Below are 19,495 nucleotides of genomic sequence, written 5' to 3' on the forward strand. Positions count from 1 at the left end.
CTCTTATGGACCCATGGGTAGCCACTGTTAGGGATTTAGTGCTGAAAGATCTGAAACAAATAGAGGATAGTGAATCAAATAGGAAGATATCTTTTAATCTCAGTAAGGCCCAAAATATAGCAATGAAACAACTTCAAGAGAATGTTGATATTACCATCTTAAGAGCTGACAAAGGGGGCTCAATTGTGGTTCAGAACATAGATGACTATTGAGCTGAAGGTAATCATCAACTTTTAGATATAGCCTTCTATAGGGAATTACCAGCAACTCCCACATGGTGAATTAGCTAATGCTATTAAAGAATTAGTAAAGCCAGCTTTGAATATAGGTATGCTAACTACAAAAAAAGCAATGTTTCTTACAAACAATCATCCTCGGACACTATTTATATACTTTTTGCCGAAGGTGCACAAGCAGATTTCTGCACCTCCAGGACGTCCGATTGTTTCGACTAGAAATTCTGTTCTTGAGCCATTGTCCCAACTAGTTGATAAGCTTCTTCAAAAATCTGTAAGGAAAATTCTGTCCTATATCCAGGATTCTTTTCAAATGATATGTCATTTGGAAGAGCTTGAGGATATTACTGAATCTACTATGCTAGTGACCATGGATGTTAATGCCCTCTATACAAGCATTCCTCACGATGATGCGATTACTTTTTAAGTTCAATATTTTTATTGTACAAATTGAATAAAATACATATTATGCAAAACAGATTTTGTTGAACAATGAGTAGTCAAGTCAGACAATTCGTTCAAAACATACAAAATAAAACAAAACATATCAGACGAGAGCCCATATTTACTTCACTATGCCAATGTAAGTGGTAAGAATACCAAAGATAGGTATAACCAATCTCAAATTGCATGAATCAATTTAATTCACAATAGTTCGTCAAAGGAGCCCATTTTCTATCATAAGTACATACATGCCCACATTTCACAGCGTAAGTATGTTCAAACTTAGCTATCATGCAAACATTTCACCATGAATTATAAGAAAGGTTATGGCTATTTTTCCAATTAGCTAATATAGTTTTGAGTGTAATGAGTAGGAGGCATCTAAGAAGTCTACCTAGATCATCAGAAATTTTCATAGACAATCCGTGTTGACTAAATACTATAATAGCTAACGAAATGTCACCCTCAATTCCAATGACTGGGCTAATAGTTCTCCATACTTTTTCCCAATAATTTTTTATCAGAGGACAGTGAAAGATCATGTGATCTAAAGTGCCTGCATAACTTTTACAAGACCAGCAACAGTTGGAGTTTGCATTAGGTAATTTTAACAACTTGTAAGGTGTCCAGAACGCTCTGTTCAGTAAGAAGTATGCAGACTGAGAAATAGAAGCTGAGTGTAACGAGTGTGTTGATTCAGTCCAAATTTTCCCCCAGTAGTCCTTATCAATACATTGACCAGTATCCGTAATCCAAATATCCTTCACTGCAGTTGATTCACAAAATCTCTCATGAATGATAAATTTGTACCATGAAACTGCTTTGCTTTTCTGCCTGAGTGTAATTTGTTCATTAAGTGATGCCAAGGTGGGCTTTTTTTCATGGAGTGACGATGTATTTATATAAGCTTTGGCTGAGTGACATAATTGTAGCCACTGGTAATATTGAGAATCCGGAAGGTGAAAAGTTTCCTGTAGTTGTTTAAATGGTATCCAAATTTTATTCACATAGTTGACTTAATGACCAGATACCAGCAGTTTGTCATATAGGCCAACTAACTTGTCTTTCTTGAATTAAAATCTTGGGATTGTTCCACACACATATATGAGTAGGCTTGTGCCAGCGCACTTCTGACAGTTTACCCAATTCCTGAATTGCTAGTTTGGTAAAACGGGTCGGTTCTCGGTTTCTATTTATGCCTGAGCTACACATAAAAGCGGAAAAGCACAAGTCAATGTTATTCATAGAAGACTTCTCAAAAAGTAGCCAAAGAGGTGAATCAGACGACTTCTGCTTGGTGAGCCAAAGTGATCCCAGTCTTACAATGAATGCTGTATGATAGTCAAAGAAGCTTGGGAACTTAACCCCACCACTTTCAGTTTTTTGAGGCTTATACTTGCAGTAGAGTTGTTCCAGAGGAACACAGTAAGTAGAGAATTCATTTTCTTATAAGCATGCTAAGTATATGATTCACAACAGGGGCCACCATCATTTAAAAAGTACTCCACCTACCCCACCAAGTCAATCTCAACAGCGTCCATTTGAATTGAGCTTTCTTATCGACCCCATAAGTTATAACCTATTCCATGTTGTATTCTATGGTTGCTGCAACAGTTGCACCAAAGTATACTCCCAAATATTTTAGTTTATCTCCCGCTCATTGAAGGCCAAGTTCTGAGATGTCACCATAGATCTCAGGGCAGTTTAGAGCCTTTATTTCCATTTTTGTCAAATTAAGTTTATAACCTTAGATGCCAGAGTAAACAGTAATCATATTCAGAATCTGTTTAATGGAATCCGGTGTCACACACAATAAGACATCATCAGCATAAGCAGAGACTGTTATTTCAGCACTCCCATATTTAACTCCTGTGATATTCTGATGAGTCCTGAATGCAACGAGCAGGGGCTCCAGAGCAATGTTGAACAGTAAAGGTTTGGAGAATTGATGCATATTCGCAAGCTAGGAGACGTATAAAGTACTTTGACCATGGAAATGAAATCCTGTTGGAACCCAAACCATTGCATTGTGTGAAAAAGAAAAGGCCATTCAACACGGTCGAAGGCCTTTTCTGTGTCTAAAGCCATGGCCACAATAGGTATCTCAGAATGGCTGGTATAACCAATCACATTAGCGAACATTAAGGTATTGTCACAGGCCAAACGGCCCTGCAGAAATCCATTTTGTTCCGGTTGAATGATATGTGGAAGAATTTGTTGTAATTTTGTTGCAAAACTTTTGCGTATATTTTCATGCCAACGTTTATGAGAGATAGAGGTCTGTAATTTGATATCAGCACTGGATCCTTATTCAGTTTGGGTAGTACAATGATGGTTGCTTCTGTGAATGTTCCAGCTATAGTTCATGAGTTAATAAGGTAAGTATAAAACAAGAGTAGTTGAGGTATTAATAAAGTATGAAAGGCATGGTAAAATTCTGACATGAGCCTGTCAGGGCCAGGTGTTTTTGCTCAAGCCATTGAGGCAATAGCCATCTGTAACTCATCCACAGTCAATACTTTACTCAACAAAAGATTGTCAGAGTCCTCCAACATTGGATGAGGTAACCCTTCCAGAAACTGATTAGAATCTGTGGTATATAAATGATTGTAATAACTCTGAAAATGATCAAGAATTTAAGCACGATCAGTTAAGACAAGATTATTCTCAGTTTTAATAACTGAGATGTTAGTTTTATCTCTCTTGCCTTTCAAATAGCTTGCTAACCCATGACTGCATTTATTAGCTTCTATATAATAGTTAGCAGATTGAGTGAAGATCTGTTGTGCTTCTGTTTTACTAAGCATGACATTATATTTACACTTTAAAGCTTGCAATTGCTGTACAATTTGCATGTTAGAGGTGCAACTGCTATGCACCCTTTCCAGAGTCTTAATTTCAGCTTCCAGTTCCACCAACTCAGATTTATTCTGCTTCTTTTTATAAACTGCATAGGAGATAATAATACCCCTTATATAGGCTATGAATGCATCCCATAAGGTTAACCAAGTAGTGTCTCCTGGTTTATTCAGCTCAAAATATTCATTAATAGCTTTTGTGATGTGTAGTACAAAGTCTTCATCTTTCAGTAAGCAGTTATTAAAATGCCATTGATTGCGAGGCAAAGGTTTGCCTAGATTATTGAAGGTCAGTAATACCGGAGCATGGTCTGACACAGATATTTCTTTGATATTGGCAGAGCTGACATGTTACATCATCGATTCATTAATCATAAAGTAGTCAATCCAGGAGTAGTAGTTGTGTGGCGCTGAATAGAAAGTGTAAACAAGTTCATCACCATGAGTAACTCTCCACAGATCTACCAATTTAAATTAGGTAATAATGTCCTGTAGTTTAAACTAAGCTTTGGATTTTTTATATGAGGATTTTCTGTCTTTTAAGGGATGTTGAACAAGGTTATATTCACCCCCAATTATACAGCTGATCAGCAATATCATCATAAAAGTTAACGTCATCTATATTTGGGCCATATATGTCCATGATCATTATTTCACAATCAGCCATTTTTAGTGCCACTATTATCCAGCGGCCTTGTGTGTCTGTGAGCTGAGATAAAATGATGATATCAGGTTTTTTTCTTATGATCATCATCACTCCATTTTTCCTATCCACAGATGGGGAGGAAATAACCAGAAGTGCCCAGGAGCAGGAAACATTTTTTGACTCACAATCATCTACATGTAAATCGGCAATATAATTCAGTATTTTCTTTCTTTTAATAACATTGTTAATAATAATAATAATAATTTATTTTTTTATATACCGCCAAAGCCATGATAGTTCAAGGCGGTTTACAATAAGAGGTGCTGGACAATCAGCGAAGTGGTACAATACAAAGTCATCGTATATAAGGTACAGGTTGGGAGTAGTGATACATTATAAGATTTTTAGGTTACAATCGATTGAACAAATTTGTTTTTATTGCTTTTCTAAAATTGAAGTAGGATGAGGAATGCATGATAATGTTACCCAGCTAGTCGTTCCATTTACCTGTCTGGGAGGAAAGAGTTCTGTCCAAGAATCTTTTGTAGCGGCAATCCTTTAAGGATGGGAAGGTGAACATGTGAATTCTACGTGTGGGCCTAATAGGACTTTCCAGATTAAATTGAGAAACCAGGTACGTAGGGGCCAGGCCAAAAATTGATTTATAACAAATGCAAAAAAATTTGAACAAAACTCGTGCTTCCAGGGGCAGCCGGTGAAGTTTTTGGTAGTAGGGGCTAATGTGTTCCCATTTTCTCAACCCCAAAATCAGTCGAACTGCTGAATTTTGAATGATTCGGAGTCTTTGGAGGGTTTTTTTTTTTAAGCTTTCCAAATAAATGATGTTACAGTAATCAAGTATGCTAAGAATGGAAGATTGAACCAGTAAGCGGAATGAGACTGCGTCAAAATATTTTCTGATGGCTCTGAGTTTCCATAATATCGAGAAGCATTTCCTAACCAGTAAATCCATGTATATATTTAGGGTAAGGTGGCGGTCCAGAGTCACTCCCAGGATTTTTAAGGAATCTTCAATAGGGAAGGCCTGACCATTCACCAAAATTGTTGAGTCTTTAATTTTGTCATTTGGGCTTGCTAAGAAAAATTTGGTTTTGTCTGAGTTGAGTTTTAGTTTGAATTCTGTCATCCATAATCCGTTAAGACCTTTGATACTCAAAGTTAAGCATTTTAAAGACATAATACTAAGGTATTTTGGCAAACATATGTTCTGGCACATAAGTAATACAGATTAACATTAAAAAAATCTCTTGGGCTGTCATTTGATAACAGTGAAAAAACTTTAACAACAACTCATTATACAGAAAGTGAAGTAAAACACGGGTCAGTGAGACCACAGGTAGTGCGCACTATAACATCACAGCATGAAGTGGAAAGGAAGATGTTTTATCAACATAAACTGTAAAATAGATTGCAAAATCTCTAATAGGTGTATTGATTGTCTACAATACATATAGAGAAAGGAGTTTGCATAGGAACAGCATATCAGGAGATAAGGAAGAAATAGTATTAACAACAAACATCACAAAATATGCTGAAAGATCACTAACAAGTAGCTACAGTTATAGCATGAGTATATAATAAGAGCAAAGAAAGATACTCATCAGGTGCTGTCTATCTTGGTGGGTGACAGCTTTTCCAGATAGTCAGCAAGCTCCATGGGCTTAGTGAAATCTTTGCTACAGTTTTTTTAAGTGACTCTCATTTTTGCAGGGTATAACATCCCAAACTTTGCACCTAAGGATTTCAGTTTTGGCCGGTATTCCAATAATTGTTTACACGACTTGGCTGTTTGTTTACTTAAAGTCTGGCATAAATAATAACATATGCCCTTCAAATTTGATCGGACTGTTCAGGCAAGTCTTCTGCATAATGTTGATAACCTTAACAATTTTACAATCACTGCACACGGATATTTGTTAGTAGTAATGATGTGTGCTCTCTCGATTTCAAAGGGTAGAGGGAAGTCAAGGCCTAGCAATTTTGGCAGCGTGGTTTCCAAAAATTTTAACATGTCTTGGCCCTCATGCACTTCTGGCAACCCCAGGATTCTAAAATTACTCTGTTGTGAACAGTTGTTGGCGTCTTCTAATTCGTCCTCCAAACGCTCAATTTGTTTCACCTGACACTAAAGGGCACTAATATTTTCTTTGTTAACTGCGATTTTGGACTCCACTCTTTGCATTCGCTGGCTTAAATCAGTAAGTTCAGCTCTTTCTGTGGCAAACTCCATTTTTATCTCCTCGAAATCGCTCATCTCAGTCATCAGCATGCACAGCCCACACATTTCCTCCAGGAGGGTGCCAGCCGTGTCGTCGTCAATCTTCTGAAGAGTTTTAGATGGCGATACTGGGTCAGTGTTGTGCTGCTTTCTGAATTTGGCTGTAGCCATGGTTTTCTGCAATTAAATAATCATAGTTTGATAACCTGCACTTGAAAAACAATGATGATATTGAGACCTAGTCAGGATTCACACTGGAGCTCTGATTTTAGACGACCATACCGTGCGGTGCTCTCTAGTGCCCCCAGGATTACAATTGTTAAGGCCCGATTATGGCTGTACACACTCTGTCATTTGACAAGCAGATGCATCTGGGGACAATATCTAAGAGAAAACAGACACCTATTGTCTCTCAAACATGTCCACTTTATTGAATATTTTGTACCTCAATTTATATCATCTTACATGGGTAAGGGTCGTCAGCATATGACGTAAATGCAAACCATATCAGATCACATGCAACTTTAAAAGAAATAACAAAATCCTTTACTTATCTAAAGCCAAAGTCTAAAGGTGCTTTGGCTAACAAAGTCTTATCTAAATTTTCTCATAAATACAGCTAAGAAAACAATTAGATTCACTTTACTACAGAATGAGAAAACACGTCTCTCAAATATACAATGGCCTTGTAGTATATCAGCAGGAGAAGGCAAACAATCTGGATTTACAACTTCAAACACAACTTAAGGAAAACTACATAATAGAATAGCCTTATAATATTTGGCAAGAGAAGGCAAACAATATCTGGATTAAACATAGCATAAGGACACACATCTTTTCAAATATAGATGTCCTTGCATTATTACAGAGAAGGGATTAAACATAGCATAAGAACACACATCTTTTCAAACATGGATGTCCTTGCATTATTACAGAGAAGGAAAAACAAACAGGGCCTGGGTTTCTTACTGCTCCAAAACACATTCTATGGAAAACTACAAGACGTGTCCCTTCAAATCCCCTCTTACGTCATGTAAATGACGTCATAAATGTACAGCATGAGCTTGGAGGGAGAGATATTCCAAATATGTCTCTCGAGGAGGAGTTTTAGGAGCTGTAATACGAATAACACAGCGCATGAGCAGTCGAAAACTTACATAAGAGACAAGAATGCAGATAATAATAGAGATTATAACGATAAGAAGGTCTTTTACCCAGCCCTGCAACCAACTAAAATACTGGTCCCAAGGATGAGATAAACCAGAGTTATGTTTGAGCTCAGCAGAGAGGTCTGCTAATTTCTGAATGGCCATAGTAACTTTTCCTGTAGGACCTGTATTATCAGGAATAAATGTACAACACGATAAAGTACTGGGAAGAATTTTACAAACACCCCCCTTCTCAGCTAAAATCATATCTAGGGCCATACGATTTTGAAAAGCCATCTGAGAAGTGGGGCCTAACTGATCAGCAATACCTTGCAAGGCATCTCTAGAGTAATTCACAAAGCGTTGCTGATTATAATAAATGTAATTAATCCAATCAACATTCTTATTGATAGTAATAAGGGGAATAAGGGATTCAAACCCAGCCTTAACCTGGTCTCGGGCCTTGAATTCATCTGGGACCCCTCTTGGGACCCCTATAGCATCTATATATACATGCGGGTCAAAACTGCCAAGGAGATCACGTCTATGTCGAGACAGAGGAGAGGAAGAAAGTGAATAGGAGGAAGAGTGCCCTTCAGAAAGGATCTGCAGAGGCATAATAACCTTAGCTAAAGCACACTGGCCTATCCACTGGCTGGGTAGCTTAACGCGGAGCCTAAAGTCTCCACAGAGCCAGTAAATATCACCTAGGGTGAAAATCTGATGCTGTAACAATGGGGCATACCTATAATCCAAGACAGAACAATAACCTGGGGGAAAGTTGCCCACAAAACTACCCTGTGTCAAATTAGAAACATGACATGTGTAGTTACCCTTATAGATAGTAACGGCTATGTCAAGCGTTTTCTGTCCTGGCAACAAAGGGTATTTAGAACGCCATAGCGCACAAAGGGGATCGGTAAAATTAGAGGAGATATTGGTAAATAACCCAAAAAAGCATGGTTGGATACCAGGAGGGAGGTCCAGAGGTACGGTTCCTAGATGGGGCCTAGCTTGAGCACATATGTAACAATTACTCTTATTATGTTGATCAGCAGTGAATTTCATCCATTCTAACCAAAGGTTACGTTCTGAAAACCCTACCTCAACAGCCATAGTATCTTCAAAAGTGGGATTGGCAATAGCCATCATGTCAGTAAGTTTATTGAATGTAGGGGCCAGTGGGTTAGTATTTTTGGGGCCCCCACAAAATGGCGGGAGAGGATGAGTGGAGGTAGATAGATCCCGTAAGAAAAACTGATGGGTCGGATAGCTAGACCCACCCTTAAACCATATGCCCATAACGTACATACCTTCATCAGTAGGTCTAGGGTTGTCAATAGTAAGAGAAAGCTTAATAATTTGTTCAGGAGCCCTTCTCCTATAACAGTTTCCAGTCTTACGAAGGGTCATACGAGTAAGCAGAGATTTACCATTTTGATCCACTTTTTTTAGAGCACTTTCTGGTCTATAAGCCCAGTCAGTGCCAGTATTCCACCCTACTGCTCCCCAGGATGCACACTTATCCCCCCAACGTAAATCAGTAACACATATATATATATCTTTAGTTTTAGGAATCTCTGAGGACCAATGGCATAGCCTTGGGATATCAATTGATGAGCAGTCCATAATGTCACAATACTCAAAGGAGAAGGTGGCAACTTGCACACTACTGGAATTATACCAAAAGGTAGTATACTGTCTATCTTTCTGAATTCCAATTGAAGGACAGCCTTTGCGAGGGAGTAGTCCAGCTTGACGTCTCAGTCGCAAAGAGGCACCGGGGGTGCTGTTTGCAGATGAATACATTGTTGGAGTGTTATTTACAGATGGGTATGGGCAGAAAGTGTCGTGAACCCAGGACACATCATCCCTGTAGACACAGTTAGAAATGATCCATACAGGAAAGAAAACTAGCAGCAGCGCTGCCAGGAGGAGAAAGATAAAGTTGGTGGAATGCTGTGATGAGATCATCATGTTGTTCCTCTGAAGGGGGTGAAATCTGCGCAGAGACGGCTTGCTTCTGGGGTTTTAGGTTAACCCTCTTCAAGCGACTTGCGTGGATCCAAACAGGAGACTCCTCAGTGAGTACAGCGGTCCTGGTCACAGCGATCACAGTAGTGGGAGGGCCAAAGGGGAAATCCGTCTGCTTCCGATCCTTGAAAAGCTTCTGGATGATGACTTCATCACCAGGCTGGAAGGAATGGGTAGGAGTCTGTGGAGAGAAAGGAGAAGTGCAAGACACAGTTCTTTCAACATGCCCTAATGTTTCAATGAGCTTCCGAACATATTCTTCTTGTATCAAAGGAAGATCACTACTCTCAACTATGGAGGGTCTGTCTACCCATGGGGCGGGGAAAGGTCGTCCCATGAGAATCTCAAAGGGAGAGTAGCCAGTGGTGCAGTGAGGCTGCATCCTGATTTCAGCTAAAACAATAGGGAGGAATTTTTTCCAATTCACAAACGTGCCAGCTGTGGCTTTCCTGATTTTGTCTTTAATAGTCCTATTCATGCGTTCGACAATACCAGAACTCTGTGGGTGATATGGAAGATGAAATTTCCACTCAATACGGAGTGCAGTAGCTAAAGCTTTGCATACTCTGGCAGTGAAAGCAGGACCATTATCTGAATTGATGTGTATGGGACATCCCCACCTAGGGATGATTTCACGAAGTAAAATGTTCACTACAGTCTGAGCAGTTTCATTTGTAGTGGGAAAGACTTCAGGCCATCGGGAAAACATGTCAACAATAACAAGAGCATAATCCTGGCGGGTCCCAGTGGCATGAGGTATATGAGTAAAATCAATCTGTAAGTGTGAAAAAGGAGAAGTGGGGTAAGTAAGATGCTGGTGTGGTGCTTTATGGGGTATGTTGGGGTTAGCACGGAGACAAGTTAGACATCGAGCTATATATGTCTGTATCAGGGAGCGAAGATCAAGAATGAAAAAATCACTGGCAAGGAGCTGGAGTGTCGAGCGAGCACTACGATGACCAATGCCATGATATTGAGCAATGAATAAGGGAGAACTAGCGGCTGGTATACAGGGTTTCCCCTCTTTGCACCAAAGTCCGTCCGAAGGGCGGCTTTGGGCACCAGCAATTTGCCAGGCATCAAGTTCAGAGGGGGTAACAAAGGATTGAAGCTGGGAAAAAAGAGAAGAAGGGGGAAAAGCAGGAGGAGAAAGAAGAGGAAAGAGAACAGAGGAAGGAGGGGGGTCCAAAGCAGCTTGTTTAGCAATGCGGTCAGCCAGAGCATTACCTCTGGCAACTTCAGTCTGAAGGCCAGTGTGTGCACGACAATGAAGAATAGCAACTGCAGCAGGCAGGAGTAAAGCAGAGAGAAGATCCGAAACAAGGGAAGAATGAGAAATAGGCTTACCATCAGCGGCCACAAAGCCGCGACGCTGCCAGATAACACCATGGTCGTGTACAACACCAAAGCCATATTTAGAGTCAGTATAAATATTAACGCGTTTACCAGAGAAAAGGTGACAGGCGCGAGTAAGAGCAATGAGTTCAGCAGCCTGTGCCGATGGATAGGGGAGGGAAAAGGCCTCATGGATGATATCAGGGAGTTCAACCACAGCATATCCTGTGTGGAAGGTGTTGTCACTAGGACGTGAGCAAGAACCATCAACAAAAATGGAGGAAGCATCAGGGAGAGGAGTAGAGGACAAATCAGGGCGAGGGGAAGTGTCTTGATATATCAGGGAGACACAGGAATGATCAGGAGGAAGCGCATCCTGTTCACCCTTAAGACCCAAAAGACCATTTAAAAGTAGAGCAGGGCCATATGTCGGGGCAGAATATCTGATGGTGAGATTGGGATTAGAAAGGAGGATGACCTCATAACCACTAAGGCGCTGAGCTGACATATGCTGGGTATGAATATTGCGAAGGAGGGCTTGGACATCGTGAGAAGTATGAAGGGTAGTGGGGTGACCAAGGGTTAGAGGAGTAGCCATCTCTACCACCATAGCACATGCAGCTAGGGCCCTTAAACAGGCAGGCATGCCTTGAACTTGAACAGGGGTAACTTTAGAAAAAAAAGCAACAGGGCGTAACTTACCGCCATGATCCTGAGCCAGGACGCCCGCCATAGTTTTACAATTGTCACGAGCAAAGAGATGAAACATTTGGTCATAATCAGGAAGACCCAAGCCGGGGCTAGAAACCAAAGCACATTTCAAATGTCCAAAAGCGTCCAACATTTCTTTAGTCCATCTGATAAGATCAGTCATTTCAGTACCTAGGGTCTGTCTCAAAATCTGGTCATAGAAGGAACAATCAGGGATCCATTGGCGGCAGTAACCAATCATACCAAGAAAAGTAAGCATGTCTTTTTGAGTAGCTGGGCGAGGCAAACTCAGAACAGCAGCAATGCGAGAAGTGCTAATTTTCCTCTGACCATGAGTCAGGACAAAACCCAGGTATTCCACTTCAGTTTTACACCATTGTAGTTTCTTTCGTGACACCTTGTGACCACACAGAGACAACCATTGTAAAAGGTGCAAACTATCAGCTTGACAGGTCTCCTGAGTTATGGAACACAAAAGAAGGTCATCCACATATTGAATGAGAATAGAACCATGGGGGGCAGTCCATGACTGTAAAGTAGCCCGCAGGACAATGGAGAAAACCACAGGGGAATCAACATATCCTTGAGGCATTCTACACCAGGTATACTGCTGTTGCTTAAAAGTGAATGCAAAAAGGGGCTGAGTGTCCTCATCAACAGGGACAAAAAAAAAAGCATTCTTCAAATCAATGACTGAAAAAACATGAGCTGCAGGTGGAATGGAGGAGAGTAGAGAAGGGACATCCGGGACAATGGGTGCAATGGGAATCACCAGAGCATTAACAGCCCTAAGGTCTTGAACAAAACGGGGGGTGCCATCAGCTTTGACAACAGGATTGATGGGCGTATTGTAGGAAGAGATGGTGGTTTTAATAATACCAGAGGAAAGAAATGAAGCAATTAGTGAAATCATGACTTTCTCCTTTTCTTGGGAGATTGGGTACTGCTTAATGAAAACAGGAATGAGTGATTTCAGAGAAGCACGATAGGGGGTACATGAAATAAAGCCTACATCAGTGTCAGTAGAAGCCCAGACCGGAGAGTCTGGGGGAAGGGGCAAAAGTGTGTCAGGGCAAGTAGAAAGGTAAAGGGTGGACGGAGGGCGAATGGGAATAACGGAGGAAAAGACATGCAAACCTCCTGTATCATCTGTAGTGAGCTGAATGAGAAGAGGAAAAAAAAGATCTCGACCAAGAAGGCTGACAGGGCAATGGGGAATAATAAGAAAGGAGTGCTGAAAAAGAGTAAAGCCTGTATCAGGATGAGCTACAGACAGGGGTGTGGTACGATAGGATTTAGTCAAAACCCCATTAATTCCCATAGAAGGTTCAGCATTCATGCGTGGGCCCCGATAGTAATCCTCACTGATGGTGCTACAAGTGGCACCCGAATCTACAAGAAAAGGCACTGGACTCCCTTGTACAATAAGAGATATCATAGGAGAATCCTTAGCAAAGGCAGAGACCAAAGTGAATGCTGGGGTGTAAACCTCCGGGCCCCTTCATTGGGGAGTAGGGGGGCTGTGCCAGGAGATAGGAAAACGAGGAGAAGTGGCAGATGGTCTCACAGTAGAGGGAGGGGTAGGCACCACCGGTGGGGCGGGCTGAACTGGTAATGCGGGGGGTCTGGGATGAGGGCATTGATTAAGCCAGTGACTAAGGTCCCCACAATTAAAACATCCAGTACTTCTGGATGGATTATTACCACCTCGACCGGAGACTGGAGCCCTCCCCCTGCGAAACCCGCGACCCCTTCTTCCACGAGTAGTAGTCAGGCGCGGTCCCCAGGTGGGTAGCTGGCCCTGATGCAGGATTTCCCGAGGTTTAGAGATCTCAAAACAACCTGCTGCCTCTTTTTCCATTAATTTATTTTGAAATTCAGCACGAGAACTAGTGGGCCATTCTGAAATCATTTGTTTGACCAGAATTTGCAAGGGAGAACGGAGGTTAGAAAGGAAAGTCTGAATAAGTAGGGAATCCATATTAGCATGAGAACTGAGACCCGCCTCTTGGGTCCAGGTTTCATTAAACCTCTTCCAGAAATCCACAACAGTTTCACCTGATTTCTGTTTGCAGGCTACTGCAATAGGAAGGGAAGATCGAGACTTAAAACACCGATCAAGCTCTGCCTGTAATTCATTCCACATAACAGCATTTCCTGCTTCAGTATTCAGTCTATAAGCAGTAGCTGTGACAGTAGCAGGCTCTAAAACACTAATACTAGGGACGTTAGACCAGTCCCAAGGGGAACTGTGTCCAACAATGCCATCTATAATAAGGCGCATATCTTCCTGCGTATAATTTCGACCCTTGCATGCTCGTTTTAAATAGTGAAAAGTCGCACTAGCAGAGACAAGAGGCTTGGGGCAGTGTTTAATGATCTTGTTAATGTCTTCTAACTCAATGGGTTTCTTCAAAAGAGTATCCCCCACTGTGAGAAAGGGCATCTGTTCTTGCATCAGCTCCTGTACTTCCGCAACCCTTTGAGTACCGCTACGAGTGTGGAGGGGTGAAAAAGAGATTATCGGCCCCCGAACAGTGGGGCTGGTCGTGGATACAGTGTCAGCAACCTGTCCTGATGCAACTGCACCGGACAGGACGGGAGGTGGTGGAGGAGGAGGAATAAGAGTACTACCGATAAGGAGGTCAATATCATCCTTAGATAAAGAGGGATAAAGTTTAAGAGGAGCACTGGGTGAAGGAATTTGTAAATGATAAGGAGGAGGGCTAGCAGCACAGATAGATTGTTCTGCAGCATGTAATTGAGCAGGGGAAAGAATGGACAGCTTGGATGTTTTATCTTTATCAGTAGCTGACCAATAAGGAGCATATGTAAGCCAATTAATGCCTCCCCTTCTCATATATTCTTTGTCCCAGTGCGGATCCCCTAAATAATATGGCCATGCCTCATGATCCCCCAAACACAATCCCTTTATCATATCCATATGAAACGTATCATTTGCCCCATCTCGGGGAAACGGACTCGAACTATGAAGTCCTTCAGTCCAGCCAGCCATATTATCTATCCAAGGATCAATAAGATAATATCCCGTGTCACATACACGGGCAACGTAAGCCTTACAGGTCTCAGCTTTCTTAGGGGGGGGGGGAACCTTACTACCGTTCTGACCCATTACAAAAACAATATAGCAATGCAGGAATCCCGCTTATCTTACCTTATAAGCGAGATACAGAACAGTAATATACAATATAGTCTTATACTCTATAAAATCTTATCTCTAAGCAATAGAAAAGAATAGCGAGAGAAGAGAGAAAGCACATACAAAAAGTGTTAACCCCACAAACGACAGAGTGCGCAGGCAGCTCTATAAGTAATATAGTTCTTCCCAAAAGAACAATAGGAGTTTCTTTATTGTTATAAACTCCGCTATAGACTTCCCAAAAATCTATATTTAACAAATAAAGGGTGGGAACAGGACACCTAATACCCGTGAGTATTAAAGAACAGAATTCAAAATTCAGAAATACTCACAAAATACCGGTGATATCAACGTCCATCCCGGACGAGCCCCCACTGTTAAGGCCCGATTATGGCTGTACACACTCTGTCATTTGACAAGCAGATGCATCTGGGGACAATATCTAAGAGAAAACAGACACCTATTGTCTCTCAAACATGTCCACTTTATTGAATATTTTGTACCTCAATTTATATCATCTTACATGGGTAAGGGTCGTCAGCATATGACGTAAATGCAAACCATATCAGATCACATGCAACTTTAAAAGAAATAACAAAATCCTTTACTTATCTAAAGCCAAAGTCTAAAGGTGCTTTGGCTAACAAAGTCTTATCTAAATTTTCTCATAAATACAGCTAAGAAAACAATTAGATTCACTTTACTACAGAATGAGAAAACACGTCTCTCAAATATACAATGGCCTTGTAGTATATCAGCAGGAGAAGGCAAACAATCTGGATTTACAACTTCAAACACAACTTAAGGAAAACTACATAATAGAATAGCCTTATAATATTTGGCAAGAGAAGGCAAACAATATCTGGATTAAACATAGCATAAGGACACACATCTTTTCAAATATAGATGTCCTTGCATTATTACAGAGAAGGGATTAAACATAGCATAAGAACACACATCTTTTCAAACATGGATGTCCTTGCATTATTACAGAGAAGGAAAAACAAACAGGGCCTGGGTTTCTTACTGCTCCAAAACACATTCTATGGAAAACTACAAGACGTGTCCCTTCAACAATTATTAAAGAAACATTAGAACAGAGGCAAGATACCAATAAAAGAGTGACAACTGAATTTTTGGTATCTCTGGCCGAACTGGTGATTAAAAGGAATTTCTTCTGGTTTGATGGAAAATTTTATGAGCAAACACATGGTGTCGCCATGGGAATGACTTTAGGCCCCTCAGTGGCATCATCATATATGGCTAAGTTTGAAGCCAATGTTATATACCCCTCCTGCCACTATGGGATGATGCGAACCTGGAAACAATATCTGGATGATATTTTTCTTCTTTGGAATGGGACTTCAGATGACTTGAAAGCTTTTCATAGCTGGTTGAATGTTCAGAATCCAAATTTGAAATTTGAGTTGAAATACTATATGACTTCAATTGAATTTCTTGATTTATGGATTTTCAGGATGAATAATAAATTGCATACTACCCTGTGCAAGAAAGCAGTTGAACGTAACACTGCTGCGTTTTGAAAGTTTCCATCCTAATCATTTAAAATTTAATTTGCCAGTCAGCCAGTTCCTATGACTCAGGCGAATTTGTACTTCTTTAGCTGAGTTTAAAAAGCAATCTAATGTTTTGGAATAATGTTTCCTTGAACGGGGCTACCCTAGGAGCTCCATTAGAAAGGCATATCTTACAGCACGGTATGCTCAAAGACATCTCCTTTTGCAATACCATAATAGTGAAATAATGGATCAGATTGTATGTGTTACTCCATTCTCTACTTTAGCAAGTGATTTTGCTGCAATTATTAAAAGACATGTTCTTCAAATTCAAAACAAACAAAAAAACCAAACAGTACTTACAGTAAAAAGACAGCAAAGCAAACAAGAACAATACTGCAAGAGAATGTATAGGGTACAGGAATTTATTAAAATAACAAAAACAAAAGTCTAAAAAGAAAATGCATAAATTGCATAAGAAGTATGTATCCCAAACAACTGGTCCCAATATTCCTGTGGACCGGACCCGACACGGTCCGTGTTTCAAAGAAACACTCCTTCCTCAGGGGTCCCTACTGGTGGTACACAGAGTATCAAAGAACCAGAATGGATAACGTGAACAAAATCGATAGTGAACAGGCATAAAACTCTCCTGTACAACGCGCTGCACTCTGTGAATCAGATAGCAAAGTACTTATGCCTGTTCACTATCGATTTTGTTCACGTTATCCATTCTGGTTCTTTGATAACAAAGACTGAGTCAGGTCTGGTCCACAGGAATATTGGGACCAGTTGTTTTGGATACATACTTCTTATGCAATTTATGCATTTTGTTTTTAGATATTTGTTTCTGTTATTTTAATAAATTCCTGTACCCTGTACATTCTCTTGCAGTATTGTTCTTGTTTGCTATGTTATTCAACTTCATCATTGTTTTCAAGAACCACCTATGTTTGCATATAGTCGCTCTAGAAATATGTGGGAAATCTTACGTAATATAAAGCATTTTCATAGTGCCCTTACTAATGGTGAACAGATTGGTACACATAGGGGGGCATAATCGAAAGGGACATCTAAGTCCTTTTACGTCCATCTCGCAAGTCGTCCAAAGTTAAAAAGAGCCTAAGACACATTTTCAAAAGAGACGTCCAACTTTTTTTTACTTTTGAAAATTGTCTAATTATATGTCCTGCCGATCTGATCATCCAAGCCGCTAAATCGTCCATCTTTAAACCACATTTCCGTCCAACTTTTCGTCCAAGTCCAAAATGCCTAGAACAAGCTCTGTTGGACGTGGGAGGAGTCTGCAAAGTGATGGACTGAACACCCAGACATGCCACCTAAATAGTGGGGTACCTTATAGGGCACTGCTGTGAACTTCACAAAAAGGGTGCCATGGCTTCTCCTCACTACAGCTCCCTTATAGGTGATGGTGAGCCCCCCAAATCTCCTCCAGAATCCCCTAGACCCACTTATCTACCACCCCAATAGCCCTTATGGCTGCAGGAGCCACTTATATGCCAGTCTAAAAGGGTTTTGGGGATGTATAGGACAGTGCACATGTTTAAGTATCAATGCAGTGATTATAGGGGCTTATGGGCATGGGTCCTCTTCTCTATAGGTCCCTAACCCACCCCCAAGATGACTTAAGCTGCCTCTGGGCTGGACAACTAGGCTTTCCTATGCCAGGCGGCCAGGTGATGATGGTCTGGAGGCTGAAATTTAAAGTTGTGAATATAATTTTTATGGGGATGGGGGGGTTGGTGATCACTGGGGTAGTGTGTGGGGGTCTGTGTTATGTGTTTTCAGTGCTTATCTAGTGAGTTTAGGTGGGTGTTTGTGACTTAGACCAAGTTCCGTCTAGGCTCTGTTGTTAAACTTTCGGTTATACATGCTGTACGACTAAGTCTAAGCCGGCTCACATCCCGCCCAATTCCCGCCCTCGACACGCCTCCCAAAATGCCCCGTTTAGCTTTGGATGTTGAGCGGCACTATGAAGGCCTAGGTCGTTTAGAAATACGTCCAAAACTCGGTTTTATTATCGGCACTTGGACGTTTTTGAGAAATGTTCGTCCAAGTGCCGACTTAGGCTGGTTTTTGGACGTTTTTCTCTTTCGATTATGAGCCCCATACTGTATGTGGGAACTGCCAATGGTGACTCTCATTGAGGAAAATGATATTATTCAAAGAATAATTCTGATTTTAACATCTCTTATGTGGTTTATATGATCACTTGCCCTTGTAATCTAAGGTGTATATAGGTAGAAGTAACCGTCAGATTAAAATGCGATTAACAGAGCATAAATCTCATATAACAACTAAAAATATGCAAGCTCCTATAGTAGTGTACTGGATGGAGGCTGAGCATTCTATTGACAATCTTAAATGGCGAGTGACTGATGTGATTTCTATAGGGTGAGAGGGAGGTAACATTGATAGCTTTATAAATTATCGTGAGCAACAATGAATCTTCAATTTAAACACTGTAAATCCTAATGGATTCAATATAGAGGTAGAATGGATGTCTCCATTTTTTTCAATTTTCCCGCAACTTGCATGGTGCTCTCCTTTGATCGGTTTACTAAAATCACATGATAGTTTAGTTTTTAAATGCTTTTCTAGACACCGCTGCCATGTTGAGAACTATTGAAGGCTGGCAAAAGGTCTATTAACATGGTAGGAATTTATAAAAGTCTACTCTATATATAGATAAGATATTTTCAGTATTTTATAGTAGTTTTCTACCATTTAAACATTGAGATTAAATTAAATGAATTTGATATTTATGTAGCAATTTCTCTCTGACACTTTATATTATTATATTTAGGGGTCACTCCTTCAAACAGTCCTAGCGAAACGTGGATCTGTGTCAGAGCCCCATTCAGCTATGAATTTAAGATAAGTTATTAAACTATTTATAAGCAAAATTGAATTAAATTATATTTAAATGAAAAAGTATATAATTAAAAATTGGAGGTGGTCAGAGCCTGACCAAAGAGGAGGCTAGCTACACTGAAGTCTGCACCATACAAGACTTAATGTGGTACAGATGTAGCCACTGAGGTCAACTCCTTTCTATCTGTGAATGATAAAATATGAACTTTATTGATTTTTTGAAAATATTTGAGAGTGCTTGACTATATTGAAACTATTGTGCAGGAGAAAAT

This window comes from Geotrypetes seraphini, chromosome 5 (genome assembly GCF_902459505.1).
Source record: "Geotrypetes seraphini chromosome 5, aGeoSer1.1, whole genome shotgun sequence".
Classification (NCBI taxonomy): Eukaryota; Metazoa; Chordata; class Amphibia; order Gymnophiona; family Dermophiidae; genus Geotrypetes; species Geotrypetes seraphini.